The following is a 19010-nucleotide window of genomic DNA, read 5'->3' on the forward strand; positions in this document are numbered from 1 at the left end:
TATAAGGAATTTTATGCTACTGAAAAAAAAAGTTACCCAAGTTACCCCCTTTATATGAACAAAAGAAAGCTCTATTTTAAAAAGTCTGTATTAGCGTTACATTAATTACACTTCAAATTACAGAGTGAAAATAAGGAAACAGCTTTACAATAAGATCAATAAATCTATTTCTAAGTATTTGAACACAACAAGTTTATTTTCAACGTTTACTGGGAAGCTTAGCTTTAGGCAGAAAACCTTTTCAAATGACTCATAAAAGTTTGCAGAAATCTTTCTATCCATTTTTCTTTTCCCTAACTTTGATCTTTGACTATCACTTTTACCTGAATGAAAAAACGGGTAGCTTCTGTTCAACCTCTTGGGTAGATGACAAAATGATTACCATTCATTGAAGTGGGTCCATGATTAAATGCTTAAAACAAATAAAATCCTCTCTCTACATGAGGCAGCTTTAGAGCAACAGTCAGATCACTTACCACTATCTCAGATTTGAGAATTCTAGCATTTTGCTAAATTGCCTGTGTTTCTGTACCTCATCATGTGGTTCTCCTGCCTGTGGCCTTCTCAGTATTTTCACTTGACATGACTCATAATGTTTTCATTATACAATTTAATTGGCTAATTCCCCAACTGTAATGAAATAGATTTTGATGTAGTTGAGGCACGGCACCAGTGAAGATCTGTATGTTCTGTTTCTGCTTTTTTTGTGCAACTCTGATTTCCACCAGCTTTTAAAAACTTATTGCTGTCCATTAGTATGGAAGGGATCAGTCTGAGCACAGCAAGTTTTCACCTCTCTTCCTCATGTAAGAGTACTCCCACAGGTTCTTCTGGAAGTTCTCCTGAAGGAAAATTGAGAACAGCAAACTGTTGAGAAATCAACTCAACCAACAACTTCGGGATTATGGAGAGAAAGTAGTGTAACATTCGTGTGTGAGTCAGAAGACATAAACAGCTGAAGACTGGTTTTGCTCTTATATTTAAAGTAATGACATTCTGCCAGCTGCTTAATGTTGTGTGATGTATAAGGATGATGTATCCAACTGTGCGTGCTTTTTACTACCATCATTAGCAATGACAGCACTACACCAGCAATCGCATGAGTTCGTGCTGCTTTGCTGGGCCGCAGTTGTGCGTGGCAGAAAGCAAGCCCCACCTTTCTCTCACATGGTGTTAACAAGCCCGGGTTCCTTGCTGTGCTCTCTACGTTCAGAAAAGGACTACGAAAGGCACCTTGTGGTCCTAAAATTTTGGCACCTACAAGTGTACCTCAACCTCAATCTGCAATGCATACTGCTAAGCTGAGCCAGGTGAAGCTTTCTCCTTCGCAAACAGTGCTGCTGCCAAACTGCATGAACTTTAGAACAAATGAAAAGTACCTTGTGTTGTTTGTTTTCTCTTGTTTGTAGGCACACATTTACAGCAGCCAGGAACAGATTTCCTCCACTGCCTTTCCACATAGGGCTAAAAGCTGGCCAAGTGCTGGCTCATGACTCTGTAGTTTACGATGTTGCAGTGATTTTTGTATCACACACTGTGAACTCTTAGTCTAGAACAAAAAACCTTAAGCTAAAGGTTAGTCAAATAGAATTTGGATGATGGGCAAGAAAGAATTAATTTACTGCAGCAGCTTGTATTACTGCCTGTGTAGCTCTATTTTTAGGTGTTGAGATCTTCTTAGGTAGGTGGATTAAGTTACAGGATCCTGAACAGCAGAAGTTTGAAAGGACAGTGACTGAGATAACACAGTGAGAGCAATTATTCTGAATGAGTTGGAATGGTTCAAGTCATATGATGGTGCAAAGAAGACAAATACTTAGAACCAAATAAGAGTTTAAAACACTGGATGGAAGGAGGGATCATATGATTATTTCTTCCACATGTGTGAGAAGAACAAAGATCTTAACAAACTGGAGGGGCTGTTAAGTTGTTAAGGGAAATCTGAACTGTAACACTTAAAAGCCAGAAGTTAGGCCTTTGGGGTATTGTAGTGCAAGTTCTTAATTTACTACTGTCTAGTAATTAAATATTTTAATATGGCACGAAGTAGTAAGTTCATCAGAAAACCATTGAATAAATGAAATTGTATATGCTTCTGGAAACAGCTGTTGAAATCTCAGTGCACAATGATGAATATTAAAATGAAAGTTGAAATTTTACAGGGAATGAAATATCTTGTCAACTTTATGATACTTTTTAAGAACAAAATATTTGGGCAGTTAAGAGGCACGGTATCTGGCAAGCTCTGTTATTTTGCTATGTGTGCAGGAATTTTCAAAGCATTCTGTGAAGGCAGTAACACTCAGGCTAGGATTAAACACTGGAAGTGCTTTTTCCTTCACTTTGAACAGCACCATTACAAGGTACATCACATTTGTGCTGGTTTGGGCTGGGAAAGTTAATTTTCTTCATAGTAGCTAATATGAGGCAACTTTTTGGATTTGTGCTGAAACCAGTGTTGATAACTCAGGGATGTTTTAGTTACTGCTGAGCAGCGCCTATAGAGAGTCAAGGTCTTTTCTGCTTCTCATACGATCCCACCAGCAAGTGGGCTGGTGGTGCACAAGAAGCTGGGAAGGAACACAGTCAGGAAAGTTGATGCCAACTGACCAAAGGGATATTCCACACCATATAATGTCATGCTCAGCATATAAATCTAGGGAAACAAGAAGAAAAGGGGAGATGATGTTTGGCGTTAGCGCATTGCTCTTCCCAAGTATCCATTAGGCATGATGGAACTCGGCTTTTCTGAGGATGGCTGAATACCTGCCAGCTGATGGGAAGTGGTGAATGAATTCCTTGTTTTGCTTTGCTTGTGTGTGCGGCTTTTGCTTTACCTATTAAACTGTCTTTACCTCAACCCACAAGTTTTCTTGCTTTTACTCTTCTGATTCTCTCCCCCATCCCACTGGCAGGAGTGTGAATGCGCAGCTGTGTGGAGCTTAGTTGGTGGCTGGGGTTAGACCACATCAACCTTATAAAGTTGAAGCTGCAGCATTCCTTTCCTATTTTAAGTATTTGACATATGGCATGTATGTCTGTGTTGTTCTTAATGATTAAGAGTAGAAACACTTTTTACATTTAGCAATTATACACTTTCATCACCACTGTAGCCTACCTATAATTCTAACCACACCAAACAGATGCACTTTTTGTTTAAAATTTTGTGATGTGGAAGACATCTTTCACTTTTGCCTTATGTTCTTCACCTAAATCCTAGAATTACAGGTTATTAAGTAATCTGTTGGGTTGAACTAAAGGCCAATGAATTGCGTTTTTAGTAAGTTTGAAATCATAACTGGAAAAATACCCAACGGCTTTTACATAAAAAGTAAGTCTCCACTTTTTAGGTTACAACAGCCTGTTCAGAAAAGGTTGGGAAAGGCAATATTAGCATTAGTGAGAATGTGTCCATTTCTGATTAAAATTGATAGAAAATTTGGGGTCAGATTCTACACAAGAAATCTGAAATCACAGTAATGCAACACTTGTTTTTGTCTCTGCTTCACTGCTTTTAAGAGTGGCATGCTTAAGTATCTGACAGGCAGGGCTCTGCAATACTAATTGGAACAAATATATGTATATACTCAGTTTTCTTTGATGAAACCATCTTTTACAGAGAGGAACTCTATATGCAAAACAGTTGTCATAAAGTTGATTATATAGCATTTATAAGACTGTTTTTTGCCATTTACATGGTAGTTCTTGCAGCCACCGAGCAGGAGTCGGGTTCTTACTTCCCCGATTCCTGCACGGATACGCAGGGAACACACGAGTAACCTCACCCACCTGTAACTACAGGGCGAAACAAGTAGTGTTATCCCTATCAAATGCGAGGACCGCAAGACGGGCAATAGCATTTCTGAGAAACTGCCACAGGTGAGCAGTCCGGCGTCGAAGCATATTGGCGTTCTGGGGACTGCTGTCCAGCAGAGGGTTAAGGGGAGCTGAATTTCCAGGCGCGCCGCGGCTGCGATCTGAGAGCCGCGCCCGGGCACACGGCAATCTCTGCAAGGCAGCCCTTCCCTATTTAGGCAGCTACCTTTTGCCCCTGCTAGGGACAGCGGCAAAGCGCATCAACTCACCGGGACTGCGGCCGAGGGAGTGAGCGGCTGCGGGCAGGGGCTCACCGCGCGCCGCCAGCAGCCCGCCGCCGCCTCTTTTGAGCCGGATCTCCAAGTTCTGAGGGGAAGCAGCGGGGCTGGCGCGGCCGGGCACCGGCGGTCAGGCGCGTCCCAGTGCCCAACGCACATCCAGCCGCCGTGCCCGCCCCGGGACCCCTTCGGGCGCCGCTGCCCGCCGCTGCCCGCCCCCGCCCGGCCTGGGCTGACCGTTTATTCACCCCTCAGCGCCAACGGGCGCCTGAGCGGGAACCTAACCAGCGCCTCGCGCAGCGGCTCAACCCCGCCCCCCACGCTGCCACGCCCAGCCCCTCCTCTCATTGGCTACCTTCTCTGCCCACCAGCGAGCCCCGCCCCCTCGCTTGGCCTGGTGTTCGCTTCTCGTCTCTGGAGTGGCCGGCGGGGCCTGTCAATTTGTCGTGCGGGGGCCAAACGGCGCCGATCGCCGCGAGGCGGGCGCTCTTCCTCTCCCCGCAGTTGTGAAGGCCCCGCCCACCTGCGCGCTCCCTCGGCATCCGGGCGAGGCGAGGACTGCCCGCCCGGGGCTGCTGCCGCTGCGGCGAGGGGGCGGCCGCTCCGTGCCCCGCTTCCCCTCTTGCTCGGAACACCGCTGCGGGTGTGCCCTCCCCGGCTGGCCCGCTCACGGAGCCCCCCGGGCAGGGTCAGCGAGCAGCGCCCAGATCGCTGCCGGCTGGACGCCGCGTCTCTTCCCTGTCGCACGGCTCATCCGGCCGCCCTCAGGCCACCCGCAGCAGCTCCGGCCGCCCCGCGGAACCGGTAGGTAGCCGTGCCCGGCCAGCTCCGGGAGCGGTGCCGAGCGCGCGGCCGCAGCACCCCCTTCGGCCGAGGCCTTGACCGGCTCTCTCCAGCAGCCCGGTGGGGGGAGGGGGGTGCAGAGCCCCCTACGACCGGTCGCGCGCGGCGCCGGTCGCAGGTGGCGGGTGGAGGGGCTCGCGCCCCGGCCCGTGGGTTGGGTCGCCGGGGGCTCGGGGGAGCGGCGCCGCCCGGCCGGGCGGGAGGGGGGAGGGCGCCGCGGGGCTGCGGGCCGTGGCCGGGCCGGCAGCGCAGGGCGGCGGGACGCGACTGGGGGCTGGCAGCCTGTCGCCTGCCCGCAGCGGCTCTCCCGGGCGGCAGGAGCCGTCGGCCGGAGGCTGGCGCTGCCCCCGCCGGGAGCGGCGTTGCTCCGGCGCGCCTGGTTTCCTGAGCGAGCGCCGGTCGCGGCGGTGCTTCGTCCCGCCGCGAGCTGAGCTGTTTTTCTAGGAACAAGCGGGTAAACTCGTTTTCCTGTTCTGTGGGCGCAGGTTGCGTGAGTGCGTTTGTACTCGGAGGCGAACTGTGCTGCCAGTGCTTATTTTCCCTTTTTTGTTTTGTTTCTGCAGTTGTTTACAAACACGCTCTGAGCAGTGGTTTTAAGTTTGGCTCGTTAAAATCGCTGAGTGATGCATCAGGTGATCTGCAATGAAACTTACAGAGGTTATTTTCAGGCTTCCCTGTTGATTTGGGGGGCAAACATTCAGTGTTAAGGTGATGCGCTGTGCGTAAAAGCTGTTGGAATATAATCGAAGATGCGTTTTGTGTGTAAGATATTTTGTAAGTGCAGGTGTAGTTATAATTCTGTACTGTGCAAAATTATCCTTTATTTTGCATGATCTTAAGCACGCTTGGAAGTAAAGCACACTGTTAAGCGTATTGTGTGTTGCTGCCCGTAGGGGTAAACAACTTATCTGCACTGTAGACTCACACCTTTTCTGAACACTAATTAATGCCTAGTAGATGCATTTTATCCTGAGCTGTGTTGGGATGTTAAAATTCAAGACAGGAGTAATGCAATTTTTCTTTTAGAGGGAAAAGAGGAGATAGACATTGCTTTGTTAACTGTATTTTAGGATGTGTCTTCTACTGACCTCAACATCCTTTTGTCACTTTCCTTTGAATAGAGAAGTTTCAACAAGTGAAAAACAGTATTTGCAATGGAAATAAGTGGTATTTTATTGCGCTGGCCTGAAATAGAGAAATTATGTGGCAGACAGCAGCCTAGTTTATCAGCTGAGAATGACGTTCTGCTTATCAAATGAATCTTTTTATCTTGCTACTGTACTTCCGAATCACATAGATGTATTTGCTTGTAAAATGTAAATTCATTTACAGAATTTCAGAATCTAGAATACCAGCTCTGATGCAGTGATGCGTTTTCTGTAGGCTTTTTTTCTGTGTAATAAAGATTCGGAGTTTGTTGGGAGATTAAGCCTGTTTGGAAGACTTGCAGGCCCTGTCTAAAATAACCTTTTTTAAAGGTGTTCATCCCTGAACCCCAGAAAGGTCACTAAACCTGCAAAAGAGTTTTTAGTCATCCAGTTTACTTACGTACACTTAAAAAGGCTGAACTTCCTGTGGTATTTTTCACTTCTAATAGTCTCATAACTAGATTAATACATTTTTTTAAAGCTGATGCAGTGTATGGAAACTTAGTGTCCCAACTGCATCTGTCTGGCCTGTGAAAATACTGTACTTTAGTAGTGACTGCTGATTGTATTGTGATGTCAGTATCAGTAAAATGTATTTGTAACATTTACTTTTGTCTTAAAACTGTGTTTTAATATTGGGAAGTCTACTGGTGTTTAAGATGAATTTATTTTAGTTATGACTTTGAGACAACACAAAGTCAAGTGTGAGGAATAGCGAAGTGGCAGTGGTTACTTTTTTCCACTATCTTGTAATTACAAAAACCAAGTTTTTAAAGAACAGGGTACTGATCAGCTCTAATAATTACTTCTGTAACTTTTCTTGATAAGTCATGCCAGCTAAACAGTACTTTACAGTCTGTTGTAAACAAAACTGACAGCTACTTCTTGTTCTTAGGTTTTTCTTGTCACTTTTAACTGTTTTGTAATGGCATGCATACGCAGAAGTAATAACACAATTAAAAGAATGCACAAACTGCAACAAGAACAAAATTGTAAAGGAGTTTGGGGTGCTGATTCTTCAGTTTAAGCTGATTCAGCTGGAAACTATTTGCAAGAGTTCTCAGTCAATCCCACCTGCAGTTGTAGAGGCAAAAGAGCTGACACCCTGCGTAGTGGAGGAGTGGGACAATGCTTGTCAGCAGCGGACTGTGTTTAGATGATCTTAAACCCAAGGTATCATAATCAGTTTATTTACCAATGAAGATGGTGTGGTATATTCCCAAGGAGCAACTAATGTACCCTGGAAAGAGTACACGAAAGTGTAGAGTCACAACATGCTGTTGGCTTTGCTTCTGGATTTTTAACATTCTTTCAAAGTGTTTTGAGACTTCTATGTAATTGTTTTCCTGATCTGTATTAAAAGGTAAAAAATAACTTCTATCCAATTGTTGTATACTTTATGGTATTATTATTTTTTAACTATACAGGTATTTTAATGCTTCCTAAATGTTGCTGCAGAACCAATGCAGTGAAATCAAGCCTGCTGCTGCTGAGCTTCTTTTTCTAAGAAGCCTCCTAGACATGGTTATCAGGGTTCCAGGAGTTTGTGGGCCACAGCTGAAATAGTTCAGTGAAGAAAAGTGTGTGTGTTTTAAGCTGAATAGTTGCATAAATAAAAGGAGACTAGTAAGAAAGTAATTAAAAGCAAGGTTTAGATCGCTGATAAAGACAGTGATAGGAACATGTGTCCCTCCCAGTGACCTTAGGTAAGCCACTTAAAATCTAATGGTCCCTCTTCAGCATAGGGAGAATGTGCAAGAGGAGACATTATATACCAGACCATGCTGTAGGATTGGTTAGGATTTTGGTTACTTCCAGAGCTTTCTGGAGGCACTGCTTTCGAAGCAAGTTCTGAAACTTGTAAGTAATAATCAGCTATGCTCAAAAATATAGAGCATTTTGTTTGCATTTAGCTCACATATTTAGTTCCAATGTTCAAGAGATGATAATGTTTGTTAGTTTAAATGAATAAGAGGATTCTTTCCAAGAAAACGTGCAGAGAATACTTTTAAATATTAAATATGCAACACTTCCAGAATATTACAAAAGTGTTTACTGGTGCATTCTCCTAGAATGTTTATTGAACTGCATTTTACTGCACCTGTTGCATAGAGCATTTTTGTTTGAACACATTTCACTGTAATTACCCCTCATCCACTGTTCTCACTCCTGTTTGTTCCTTTATTTGGTGGTTTTCAGTATATCTGTGTGAAACACTAGCATACATTTTAAGAAAGCTGTTGTGCTTTAACGTACAGTCTTCTAGGCAGGTTACTTTTACGATGATGGAACTCATGATTTAGTAGGTAGGGTAGGACATACCTTTGCAGCCTAAAAGAAAATACTATTTAAAAATTGTATTGTTACCTAAATAAAAGTCTCTTGAATACCTCTCGGTATTTAAGGCACTAAACACTTTCTGTTTTACGCCTTTATATTAGGACTTCAGTGAAGCGGGCTACATTTCTATGTGTAAAGACATGAAAGATTTTGTTTCAACAGCTTTTTAATGTAGTGGTATAAACCAATCTTATAAAGGTATTCAGTGTTGCTTTAGAGTACCACTAGCTTAAAACGAAGTACATAATTAATTTCAGATACTATTGATGTGAGTTTAAATGTAGATAACATCTATATTAATACAGGTATCTTAAATTCTGTATAATATAATCTTGAAAAGATGAAGTATTATTGTAGAGATTGCAGTCAGGGACACAATTGGTCTAAGGCCATTTTCTTATTTGTGCCTTGCAAGCACTGGCTTCTGAAAACAAAGTTAATTGTAAGACATTCTTCCTTTCTCTTTCTGTGGAAGATTGCCTCAAACAGTTGCTATTCATTCATGTCTTACAGTATGAAACAAACAGGTTGCTCAATGTATCAGGTTATGAAAGTTTTTACTTTGGTTTAGCATTTACTGCCAATAGGCTGAGGCATCCTAAATCTGGAGAGATAACAAAGAGTGAAGCTTGAATTTACAGGTAACAGTAAATGGGCAGAGAAGAAGTTTACCAGCAGGGAACAGGAAGACAGAACGGCTAAATTGGCTCCTAAGCGTTTGCCAGACCGAGAGATAAATGTCTTTGCCTTCCAGAAATACTTTTTTTTAATGTTTGCTTTTAGGAGTCCGTTTTTAAAGGCAATATGGTATTTTTGGTCTTTAGTTCTCTCATCTGTTGCCTATACAAATGTGGGACTTGCTGGGCAATTTTAACCAAGCTTAATTTTTTATGCCTCTGAAGATAGGCTCCTAAAGCTTTTATAAAACGCAGTATATAGAGAGTACATATTTGTTTACTATCCCTGGTGAAGGAAGGACATTATCTGTTCTGTGTGGTAGTAGCCTGAGAGCTGTTCAGCTTGCAACTTGTAGTACGGGGCAACCAACAGAACCTCTCTCTTCTTTAAGTGGGAAGTGAAGGTAAGGTTTTTTTATTCTGGGAAGAAACTAGGGGTTTTGCAAAAAGGAGAGCTCGAGATGTAAGAGAGGGAGGCCTGGGAATACTGTGGAAATGTGAAACATGTCCCACAAGCTGAAGTTACTGCAGTGAGGATGTGTGGGCATTGAATACTAATCTGTAGAGTGCTAAGCTTAGCTAATGTTTTTGTCTGAGGAACAATTTGCTTAATCTGAATCTATTTTAGTCTCCCTAAGCAGTAAGTTAAGAGTTTACTACATAGTGTCAGTGTCTTGACGCAAGCACTTTCTCATTTTAGTGTGTGAGAATTTTGTTTTAAAGTAAGATTAGTGTAGTTAGTTAACAGCCATCAGACCTTGGCAAAAATTATGCCAGTAGCATAACAGGTTAGTTTGTTTTCAGAACTTCTCATTTACACCAGATGATTTCATACTCAGTATTGCTTGGTTTTGTATAAAACTTTGGGAGTCTTGCTTTTTCCAGAGTTTCACAGGAAGTCATTGGTTAAGTACATTTTATAAGACAAATGATGAATTTAAGATCTTAATTGTGGCTAATATTTTTCTTTAAATTCATGTCACTATGAATCTTACATGTTCAATATGATGGTGACAAGCATGATTCTAATTGTGGTGTCTAAGGCTTTCTAATCTATAATATTTTATTCCATGTTAAATTTACAAAGCAAAAAGAAAACTATACAGCCTTTTTTAGAATATAATGCTGTAGTTTCATTTTAATGAAGACATTTTAGATAGACATTGCAGTGGAAGCCATGCATGTGAGGGAGGAGATTCAAGTATATCTGATAGTAAAGTACTTGAAATTCATTGCTGTACAAGGTATCTGTCTAATTTGTGGACACTATTAAAACAGCAGAATAATTTGATTACAGTGTAGTTTGTCAGAAAACCTTAACACTCATAGCTGCAAAACTTACTCTGAAGGAATCTTCCTGTACTGCAGGTTAGCCCTTTCCTTACGTGCAGAGTGGGCAGGAACACAAATGGCTAACATCTGTTCTAAGCTTGTGTACTTTCAGTGGCAAAACCACTGTCAAGTCTGAAGTCTCTCATACTGGTTTCTGCCTCAGGCAGAAATGAGGTTGGTTTGGTTTAATCCACTTGGCTGATTTGGAAAATAAACATAGGGAACGACCTACCAGTATGGGGGGAGAAAAAGGAACAAACAAAACGCAAATGAAACTCTCACCTAACCAACTTGCTGATAAGTTCTGGTGTTGTTAAGTTAAAGGATGTACTAGAGTTACGGTAGGTTGGTTGATCAGTCTCTTCATTGTTTGCCTAGTTAAGTTTTGCTGAGGTCTAAGGCCCTTGGAAACACCAGCTGTACACAGTCTAACAGCTGATAGTTTGGAAGACATTCTACAAAAAATAAGTTCTAACTGTGTTCAAGTCTGGGCTGCATGAATGCATCAAAACTTTTACGGAACCTGCATCATGATGATGGGAGATAGCTGTGCTGTCAGATACTGGAATTTAACAGAAAGTGGCTTTCCAGCTTGTGATTTCTGCATTTTATTTGCTCCTACCCAGGAATAGGAGGAAGAACATGACTTCAATAGCAAGTGGGTGACTAGGGCCTAGCTGTGGGACAAAGGAGTATTTCCCATGTTTTAGATCCCAGTGCATGTATTGGTGCACATACAGAAGAGCATGCTTTGAGCTGTAATCTAGTACAGTTATAGTTGTACTAAAGTAGGAGAGCTATAGGAGGGGAAAAAAAATCCCTAAGTGATTCAAGAGCAGTGGGAGAGGGCAAATTAATTTTGTTAGGGTCAGAATGAGGAAAGGCAGAGGTAGTAAAACATTCTCAATAGTTCTGTGTTGTCAAAGCCTGTGAAAATTAAATACTGACCTCTGGAGGTCTGGCATCATAAAAAGGAATAATGCTCAATGCTACTGGTAATAGGTGTCTGCCTTACAGCATGAAATAATGATCTGTCAGGCATGAGCGTGTGATGTCTTCTTTTCTGGACTTGTTTTTCGGGAGTCCAGCACAGTAGTTAATGTCTGATGGTGAAAAATTTTCCTGAGTTAAAATAATTTAACTTGAATTTGGCTCCCCTGTAAGTAGAATCTGATGCTGTAATTAAGGATAAGGGTGAGGAGGAATTGGTCTTGAATTAAACAGTTTTCATTTTGAAAATGCATTCCACTGTAATTGTGATAAGCCTAGAGCACAGAGTGTACTTCATCCTATCCAAGTTCTAATCTGAAAACAGAATTAGTGTATTTGACTCTAGAAAATGTTTTTTGCTACATAGCACTGGAGTGCTTCAGCATTGTGCTTAGTTTTGTCTTCAGACAGTTACGGTGTTACATGAAATGTAATGGTGTCCTTGCTTTGTTTTCTAACTTTTAGATGTATTCAACTTTCCAGTTTCTTTAGCCTAGCTTTAAGCTAATCTGTACATTTCAGCTGTTCTGCGATAACAGTTGAGTGCTGATGGTACAATGCTTTATGTAGAAAACTGAAGCATCCATTATGTAGCATTAGCTAGCTCAGCATTAGCTTTCCATCAGCTGTGTACAATATAGCCCATTTAAGTGTATGTGGGGGTGGTGTTGGAAAAGCGAAAAAACAAATTTCGGGAATACTGTTTAACCATCGGGTACCTCCTTTCTCTGCTCTTTAGTAAATGAGCTTGAATACTATCATTATTTGATGTTAAAAATTATTGCTGGTTTTATAACACTCCTTTCTGAAAACTGACTTTCAGCTGTTACTCTAAAATGATTGTATGATGGGTCTTGCATGATCCTGCAAGAAGAAGTGCATAAACATTTTAACCAAGTAAATGCATTCACTTGCATGGAATCCTAATATGAAGTTGGTGGAATTTTATGGTGAAAGCCTATAATGAAGGGTGGTTTGTGGATTAGGGCCAAATTTTTCTTCTAGGTCAGTGAGAAAATAAATGTTTATGCACTGAACAGAAAATAGCAGTCTTCAGTTGATCATACAATCATTGAAGGGTTTGGGTTGGAGGGGACCTTTAAAAATCATCTAGTTCCAATCCCCTGCCATGGGCAGGGACACCTTCTTCCAGACCAGGTTGATCAAAGCCCTGTCCAGCCTGGCCTTGAACACTTCCCGGGATGGGGCATCCTTGGCCTGTCTGTGCAGCCTGTTGCAGTGTCTCACCACCATTTTAAGTTCACAGAGATGAAGAGATTGCATGGGCATCTTAATTGTTACATAGTTAGTTGTCTCTCATTTGCAGAAAAATCGTATTGAGTTAAGGTGACCCTGAGTATTGTACATGTCTTCTGTTGTGGTAGTATTTTGACCAGAATGGGCAATTGGTTGGTGGAAAAGGCTGCATTATTGTTGGTTAGACAGTAGCCTTTCAAATGACAAAATTAAATGTGCAGAATTGATAGCATCAGACTTATTCATGTGACTTTAAACCTTGGTAAAAAAAAATTACAGTAGCTTAACTAGAACAGACTTTTTAAGCAAGCTTCAATACAGATAAGGTGTATTTTTTTGGTCAGCTCTTGTACAGAGGAAGATTTTATTAAATGTGTTAATAAAGCCATTTTTCTGTTAGATTTTGCATATTAAAAAAGGATTGTATGGGGCCATATGTGGTTTGCTGATGAAATATCCCTAGGGAAATAGCTATATATGTGCAAATAGAAAAGCTCATTCTGGAATGTTGGCTTAATTATGTTCATTGAAAATAATGTGTGGCAGCTGATGCTGTAAGAGGGAAATGTAATTCTGGATTTTATTTTTATATATATATATATAACTTGATAGGAAAACCTGACTTTTTAGAAAGCTTAGCTGTGTGAATTTTTATTCATGAGAGCCACTCGTACACTTTAAGTTAGGCTGCTTAGAGTCAATCTACCTTTGTATGTGTTTGGACTGAGCCTGTTTGTATGTAGACTTTGAATTCAGTTACATAAAACTTCATGTTTTATGGGGATGTCACTTTAAGAAGGGGGTTTCCTTGAACCCTTTATATTTGATCAGCCTGTCAGTTTCCCAAGCAAGACAAGCCCCCTGTGCCTGACCAGTCTGTCAGCCACCTGACTGCGTTTTGACAGCCCACTGTATCGGAGTGATTCGACTGACCTATTTGGGCACTCCTGTTGGTGGTATCACTGAGTCATGTTCCTTACAAGAACTACTCGGATCTCCAGAGTTATACAAACTTCAGCTGAAGATTTTTATTATACAAAATACAAGTTTGTGACAGTAAGGTTCAAACATCACCAGTGATAATAACAGTGACTGCAAAACAAGCTTAAAACAATACACTTAACAGTAGCATGAGTTAGTCCTAGAATAAGATTTTCCCCCAAAAGGGGTCCTTGAGGTGGGGAGAAGACAGGTTCACCCTGTTGACTGGTCCCAGAAGTTAGGATGGAGTCTTCCCTAACTTCTCTGCTCATCTGTCCTATTTTTATACTTCATAGTACATAGCATATTCATTAAATTAATCCTGTGCGTGATTAAGTTTCTTGCTTTCAGTGTAAATTAGTATGCATCCTCAGATACCACTAAAGTTTTGTGTGGGGTTTTGCCCTCTTTTGGGAGGGCTGTTTGATTGGAGGTTGCAATCTCCCACTACCACAATTACCTTTGTCCTACTTTTAACTAAGTTTCTGTTAACATATGGGGGTCATGACACCTTACTAGTTTGTCAGCCAGAACCTGAAGCTTTAGAAGGTGGGTAATCTTGACCTAACCTTATGACACTAAATCAAAATGGGATATTTTGGGAGTATAGACAACAGTTGCCCCATTTCAGATCTATTTCGGTCCAGGAGAAATCCATTTTCTTTACGATTAGGTGGAGCTTGAGAGACTCCATCCATACAAGCTTCTGTAACTGATTGCTATCGCATACCCAGCAAGATTACCTTGGAGGCAGGTAACTTTAGGATGGAGGTGTGTGTCAGTATTACCATGAGATTATTTCGTCTTGAGGAAAGTAATTTTGCCACAGTGGTCAGCTCAGCGGTGGACATAATCTTGTGTATACTTTATATGACAACTGCTATGCTGTTTGTCAAACTGTCAGGTGCTCCTTCCTGCAGGGAGTACCACAGAGCCTGGCCATGGGGTCTCCACTCGGCTCCACCCTCCGTTACTCCTATCAGTAGGTGCTGGGATGGCAGGGTGTGTTGCTTAGGGAGCTGTGGTAAAGTAGATTCAATGCATGCCAAGCATCCTGAAAGTGATGGATGTATTTTGCTGTAAAAAGCTTTTTGTAATACTGTGCTTCTGTTAGGTCCCAGTTTTCTCTTAATTACCCCACAAGTGATTTTCCCACAGGTGAGAATCTTACAAATCTGTAAAAGAACCAAGTTTTTTTAAAATCATAATTTTTGGGAATGCTGATAATCTCATTTGCTTGCCAACATTCATAAATTCTGTTGTTTGGCTTTGCGATCTAGAATGGGTTGATATTGCAGAAGGCAGAAGCAGAAAAGGCTGTATGCGCTCTGAACAGTACTTAGTCAGAGGTAGTCATAGAAAATAAGAATCTGTGGAAAGCTTAGACTTGTAAGTAGAAAAGGCAGAAGTGTAATGTAGAATGTACTTGAGATAGAAAGACAACGTTGTTGGAAGTGCAGGTAATGCAAATAAAATTTAAGTGCACTTGTGATCTTTTAGTTTGCCTTGGAGTGCTGAAGAGCACAAATCAAAAAAAAATATGTTCAGAGGCCATGTACTGAGAAGCAAATTGCAAAGCTGAGTTCCTGGATGATCTGTTATAAGGAGATATAATTTGCTTTTGAAATCAGGATATTGTACGTGTGTACTTAAATGTGTATGTTCTGCAGAGTGAAGAGTTTGATCTGCATGTGATGGAGAAGTAGTGGCTGCGTTGCTCATTTTCCCTCTTTGCTGCTGAAACACTAGGAAGAATTTCCGACTCATTCATATATTGCATACATATTCGTTGTGGAATAAATGTAGCAAATACGGGATCTGGTCTTCACTATTTTGAAAGACAAGATGGCTGGGAAACACTAACAGTGATTTTTGGTGGCATGGATGTGGATGCTGCTGAAGATCTGATTCGGGTGCATCTTAGGCAAACCTGAAAAAGTTCATCCTTGTTTCTTGGATTAGTTCATATATACAGAATGGTTTTATTGTAGTGTGTGGTTTTGGGTTTTATTTTTTTTTGGGGGGGGGGGGGGGGGGCGGGGAGAATAGTGTTGCTTCAGAGGATTTGCGTGTTCTTTTTACAGTGCTTCCAAGGTAGTTGTTTACCTAACTGATGTCAGAATTGTAAGTACCTAAGCAATGGGAGAATAAAATGTTCTTAGATGAATTAACTGACGTCTGAAAGTATGATGAATCTTGAGGTGTGACAGAAGTGGTAGAAAAGAAAGAGCAGATAACGCCAAGCTGTATTTTGTTTTGTGTGTTAAGGGATTTAAAAAAAACCTAGAAAATTAGGCTGTTATGCAAAACTTAAGACTGAAATGCCCCATGTATATCAAGTAGATTACGTTGTGTGAACAAAATGAGTTACTGATGAGCAGGTTCTCATTATATTGAGGTTAGATTTAGAGAACACCAAAGAAATGGGAAAATGATACAGTAGTGAGCAATTTCAGTACAGATTATTGATAGCTGAAGAGAAAAAATTATCAGAAGAAATTTGTTTGGAATTGGTTTTTATTTTGTTTTTCAAAACTGATGTCATGAGTATGCAGCATCTGTGGAAGTTCTAGGTGGTGAATATTTCACCGCTAATTTTGTCTTTGGTTTTAACTATGCTAATGATTTTGCTTTTTTTCTGCTTTTAAAATTGGAAAATGATGAAATACTCTGAAGTAAAAATCAGATGGGTTATGTCTTTTAACATCTGTTTTTATTTTGGAGTTTGTATATGAAAATATTTTCTTTTCAAGCTCAAATTAGTGATAAAAGGAAACAGCCATCAAAGTGGTGGGATAATAGTATTACAAGTACCTGTTTGTATGAAAAATAAGGCTATAGACATTTATTTGTATTATGAATTGTTAGAATAGTAACTACTTTTGGGTCACATCAAGATCGTGAAGATTTGAATTTCTCTTTGGACTAAATTGAAAATAATATGTAATGATTAAAGTGGATTTATTTTTCAAGTGAACCATGAATATTACAAGATCGTATATATATATTTAGAGATACTTTCCAATTCAAATTCTACCCCAAGAGTTTTTTGAGGCTAGAAACTACTGTTCTAAACTTTCAAGGACTCTTCAATTGTCAACCCTTTACTGTGGATTTGAAATTTTCACAAGGGTCCTCTGTTGCATGGAGACATGCATAGGAAAATGATGCAGTTATCATGGAGCTAGTCTGGAAAAAACAGCGTACAAACAGTACCAGAAATAGTTGATTAGGTATTTGAATTGTGTATCGATTACCTGGCAAAGGAGCTCTCATTCTGAGCTTGATTCAGATTTGTAGTATGAATTGCAGTTTTTCTAGCGTTAAAATTACTTTTAAAGGAGTTGTGCTGAAAAAAACTGTGTTACTTTATCTGTGGTCCAAACTATCTGTGGCATTCAAATGAATGTTGGAGGTTGAATGTGACTCTTCTCAGCCTGAAATAAGGGGTGCTTAGACAGTGAGATATTCCATAAAAACTGAGTCATCTCAGAGGAAGGCTCTTGGAAATGTGTGGCAGAGGCAATAAACTTTGTCTGCAGTCTTCTAGAACACGTGAAGAGAAGCTTTGCTGCTAGATTAATCGGTGCCTAAACCTGAGACCTTGAACAGAAGTATGTAAGAAGCTTGAGGAGTGAGAAAATCTGAAGATATATGAAAATGGTGTAAGCCTGGGTAAATTTTTAAATGCCTTGTACTTAAACCAGAGGTGCTTCTTTGCCATCTTTCCTTTTGTTTCATAGAATCTTTTCCTCCCTAGCTCTTGTGCTACTAGTTTTCCTGAAATTAGCTAGAACTAAACTAGCTGCTAGTTTTTTGTAAAACTAGAGAAAAATGTTAGTATACTGATGCTAGCAGTGATACAGGATCTTGTAATTAAACTCCAAAAGGTAATGCGTATGATACTTAATGGAGCAGTTATGAAACATGGATTCATGTTTCATTTAACTTTGTCACTTCTGGCCAGTGGAATGTTTCATTTAGCAGCTTTAACATTGTCTTAATACGTTTATTTAATAGTAAATCTAGAACATGAAAAAAATCAGTCGCTAGTAAGCTTTTATTTTAAAGGTGACTTGCACATTTGGATATGAGCGTTATGAAATACACCCTGGAATATGTAAACTTGCATGTAATTAAAGTGCTGCTGCTGCAGGCTCAACCATTTGAGAGATGTATGAATAAAGATGGTGCTTGAACGAGTTAGTCTTTACCCTGCCTTATATAGGGTTCTAGAAGTTCTTCATTGCTGCTGAGTAGGGTTCTTGTGATGTGGCATATGGTCTTTGGTAGTGCCAATTGAGACGAATCTAACTGATACTTAGAGAGAGGTGTAGATATATCTCTCTCTAATTTGGGGATATCGAAAATGCTGTGTAGGTGTCACTTCTTCCTCTGTGCCAATCCCTGTATTAGGATTTGAATTTTAGCAGCCTGTTTCTTTCTGGCAATAGCTTGATTTTGACCCCATAGCAGACTTCGAATGGGATGTTCTTACTTGAGTGTGGCTGTGCAAGAAATTACAAATACTTCTGTGACAATGACACTCAAGAGTGCTTTGGAATTGCCAGCCCAGGGGCTTTGAGATTTTTTTTTCACCAGTAGATGTGAAAGAAAGTGTGTTTTGAGAGTGTGTGTGTGAACATTGGTAGTTCCTAGGGCCCTTGAAGATTGAGAACTTTAATATGAATGTGATTAGAAGATTTGATCAAATTTTTGTGGCCTTGTGTAAGTATCCTTTTTTCTTACAGCTGGTGTGGCGTGGCTCTATTAGGTTTTGAATACCGGATCAATCAGGAACAGATTAATATGATTTAAAGGCACATTTGTCCAGTGTAAGTTTCAGTAAAGATTGTTTTGCTTCTTCTGTAGCAGCATAGGCTTACTTAGTATGTAATGCATTTTTTTGGGGTAATGTGTGAACTTGGACCAATAGCAGCAAAGCTATTGAATATACTGAGTGTATGGTGCATCAGAAGACAGAATAGAGCCACATATGTATAATACACCAGTGTTTTTCAAACAAACTGCCTTCAGACATTTTTATTTAGATGTGTAGGCAAATACTCAATTATAAATTATTCAGAGATAATAATCTGCTTGTTACAAGAAAAATTACTGAAATTTTCCCAGAGTGAATTAATTTAGAAGTGAGATTTTAATTTTAATTTCTGTATGTCTAATTCTGTATATATTCTTGGGGAGTTTTTAGTGTTCTGAGTTTGTCAGAATTGTACAACATGAATTTAAATAGAGCATAAATTTGAGCATAGTCATGAACTGAAGGATCATTTTTGTTTACATACCTGTATGGTTCCATTAAAACTCATTCACTTTCTCTCTTGTAG

General features: G+C 40.5%; 1 protein-coding gene across 9 annotated transcripts in view; it reads left to right on the forward strand.

Annotated features, from left to right (window-relative positions):
• The first annotated feature begins 4587 nt into the window (after nt 1–4587).
• The window catches only part of CSNK1G3 (casein kinase 1 gamma 3), a 70524-nt gene continuing 56101 nt past the window's right edge, over nt 4588–19010 (forward strand). For 3 of the 9 annotated variants that reach the window (XM_040579519.1, XM_040579517.1, XM_040579518.1), the window contains exon 1: nt 4592–4898. The gene's annotated coding sequence lies outside the window, so the exon portion shown is untranslated. Of the gene's footprint in view, nt 4899–19010 lie in introns of all 9 variants that reach the window. The other 6 variants (XM_040579521.1, XM_040579524.1, XM_040579527.1 and 3 more) reach the window with 4 other exon arrangements.

The sequence above is a fragment of the Falco naumanni genome, chromosome Z (genome assembly GCF_017639655.2).
Source record: "Falco naumanni isolate bFalNau1 chromosome Z, bFalNau1.pat, whole genome shotgun sequence".
Classification (NCBI taxonomy): domain Eukaryota; kingdom Metazoa; phylum Chordata; class Aves; order Falconiformes; family Falconidae; genus Falco; species Falco naumanni.